The following is a 3,490-nucleotide window of genomic DNA, read 5'->3' on the forward strand; positions in this document are numbered from 1 at the left end:
ATATATATATATATATATATGTATGCGTGCGCACGCGCGCGCGCGTGTGCGTGTGCGTGTGCGCGCGCTTGTGTGCGTGTGCGTGTCTGTGTGTGTGTCAACGGATCTAATTAGTCTTTTTTTTAACAGACTCACTTCATGCTCAAAAAGACAGAGGATAGGTACAGAAAAATCACCTAACCCAAAACAAATGCTCCAATCTCACTAACAATTAGTCAATAAAACACTCTAAACAAAAACAATAACAAGAAAAGCTGTCCATCCTTTAAGCTATTGTTGATGTCAGTAAGTTAATTTGTGATTAAAGGGATATTTAGAGGAGTTTAGGATCTCCTAATCTTTTTTAATGACTAATGTGTTTTGGAGAATATTGAGCAGCATGCACAACTAACAGATGTTAGAGTGCCAAAGGAGAATCCTCTGGGGCTTAAGTCAGTGATAGATAAAGCAATTTGAAGAGAGAATACAAAATCTAGTTTAGGGTTTCTTGTGAACATATTTAAGTACAGTGGAAATGGCCACTATTTATATGAAATCTTGGGGGCACGTTGGTAATCCGACCCGACCGACGAAGCAGGCTGACGTAGGCGTTTTGGAGAGTCGCTCGTCGCATTTAATATGATAGAGATGGAATGACGGAAGTACGGGCTACGTCTAAGGAGTCATTATGACGCTTAACCATACATTTAACATTAATGGCGATTGGGCGGTGGAGTATGGTCATCAATTGGCCATGCATTTAATGCAAACAACATGATGAGATAGATGGTTGTCTTTTACTTTTGGATGTTTCCCAGTTCGAGTCCAACTAAAGGACTTGAATTTCTCTAGTGAATTATGACTCAAAGTCGTCTATCGTCTTGGACTTTATCTGTTAGAAATGTCGGCTTGGTTGGTCAGGATATGTTTATGTCAAAGTCAGGCCTTTTGGTCATGTGACTCGTCCTGTTAGTTTGACACGTGGCTAACTTAAGGGATTTGCTTAAGTTGGTACTTTTTTAGGGTATAACATTGGCCACTTTCGCTCGAACTCGGGGTAGTCGAGTTTGATAGAAATTGAACTGTTTCATTTTTTGCTGCCTTAGGATTTCCTAATAACCAGTCCTCCACTTAGGACTTAGGACCCATCATGTGTGTGAGGGTTGGGCCCACCAGTTATTGTGCAAAATAGATTCCAATGGATTTGCAAAAAAAATTATTTTGAAAACTAATATTGTTAAGGGAAAGGTATGAAAAATTAATGAGAGAATTTAGGGATAGTTTTGCAAATACTAAACTTTAGAGGACAATTTTTCAAATACAAGATTTGAGGCTATATATGCAAAAATCCTTTTAGTAATAATAGACACTAAGTTTTATGCACGTGCAATGCACGTGGTTAAAAACCATAATGGACGGGTTATCCACTCATATACATTTCTTCATACAAACACACACACACACATACATATACATATATGGAAAATTGTTCATAAGGTGACACTTTCCCCATGTATAAAGTAAAAAATATGGCAAGGTGCCCTATTCAAAAGTTATGTTATATAAACCTATGTTTTATGCTTTTTCTGTTTTCATATATTAGAGTTGTGTTTCAAAGTAATTTGGAAAGGAGGAGAGGACTCTGGCCATCAGTCCTTCTATCCAAAAAAAAACCCCCCAAAACTAACATATAAAAACAGAGGGAACGAATAATAGAGGCAGAACGAAAGAATATACACGGTTTGCACTGATACATGCAGCTCGGTAGTCTACAGTAGTACGTCTATATATACACAACAAAATATAAAATGATAATCATTGTCCAGAAGATCTTCATCCTTCACTGCTACCACTTTGGATTTCTTCAATCCCCTTCTCCTTAATAATTTGCTTCACCTTGATTTTCTTTTTTTTTTTTTGACTGTTTCCTGCTAGGAAAATCAAAAAAATGTGCTATATTAGCAGCCATCTTGACCGAGCATTGAGTCTCGTCATTAAAAATCCAGTGTTTCTCCCTCTTCAGATACACCAACAGACCGTAGAAAATGTAATGTTCCCTCGCTTAATATACATCCGGTCCGTTCTCCTTGCCTCCATCTTCTCCCTATTGTGGGCTCGAAGCGATCCTTTCTTGACAAACAGTGTTTACGTGATGCTTCGTTAAATGTGAGTTTGATACCCTTGAGATTGTGGAACTCCTTTACGCATATTGCACCCACTAAAGTTTTGTCACTCGGTCAAAATTTAGGAGTGAATTTGGGTTTGAGTTTTGAGTTTTGGGGCCAAACAGAGATCGAGGGGGAGCAAAAGATGAGAGGTTGGGGTCAAAATTTAATTGGGAGGTTAATTTCGTAATTACCTTTTACACTAAACCCAAATCCTACCAACCGATTTGAATAGAATATATGACAGAAGGACTAATTTCAATATACTTATATGATTTTTCTTTTTTTCTTTTTTTGGGTTGGGGTGAGGGGTGGTGAGGGTTAATATCAAAATGTTGCAGATAGGTCGAATAAGAGCTATTAGTTCTTCAAAATACATTGGTATTACTAGTAAACCCAAATCCTACCAACCGATTTGAACAACTTTTGTTTTTGGATGCTAGTTAAAAAAACGCTTGCTTTGTACATGTGTTTTCTGTAGGGTTGTCAAAAATATTTAAGAGTCTAAAAAACTCAAAATTACATGCATCGAAACATCACATACAAATAATTTGAACAACTTTTTTTGCATGCTAGTTAAAAAAGCACGTGTTCTATACGTGTGTTCTCCATAGAGGTGTAAAAGAAACATACGCGTTGAGCATGCGTTCTCTATAGAGTTGTCACATGTTGAAGTTTCTATTAAGCGTCAATTCTCACAAGTTTTGCTTCAAATTGATCCCTCAAATTGCTAATTTTACTCTTAATTAGAAGGACTAATTTCAAGATAACTCAAGGATATGAAAAGCTAATAGCAAGTTTGATGGACTACTTCCAAAATAACTTCTCAAAATTGAAGGACCTAATAACAATTCCAATAACTTTAAGGATTAACTAAAATATGAAAGATTTAATGTACTAATATATAGAAAATGTTTGTTGAACTATTTGATGGCCTATTTTCACTTGGCAAAATTGAAGGACCTAATAACAATTCCAATAATTTTAAGGATTAACTAAAATATGAAAGATTTAATGTACTAATATATAGAAAATGTTTGTTGAACTATTTGATGGCCTATTTTCACTTGGGCAACCTCAGTTGCTGAATGGATGAGAAATAAGATTTAGTCATGTAAAGGAACATATAGAGTTGCTAAAGGTGGAAGACAATACATTAGACCAACTTTATCCAGTCCAGAATGCGTTTGGTTGGTTTTTATAATTTATATGTAAGAGTGCATCTAGTTTATCCCCATTCTAGACATGACACTGTTTCAACAAAAGAGTATTAATTTTAGAAAAAACCCCTTCCCCTTTGTGGGTTTCTAGAAAATCCTCTTGCCCTTGCCCTTGCCCTTGCCATT

Source organism: Asparagus officinalis, chromosome 3 (assembly GCF_001876935.1).
Source record: "Asparagus officinalis chromosome 3, Aspof.V1, whole genome shotgun sequence".
In the NCBI taxonomy this organism is placed as follows: Eukaryota; Viridiplantae; Streptophyta; class Magnoliopsida; order Asparagales; family Asparagaceae; genus Asparagus; species Asparagus officinalis.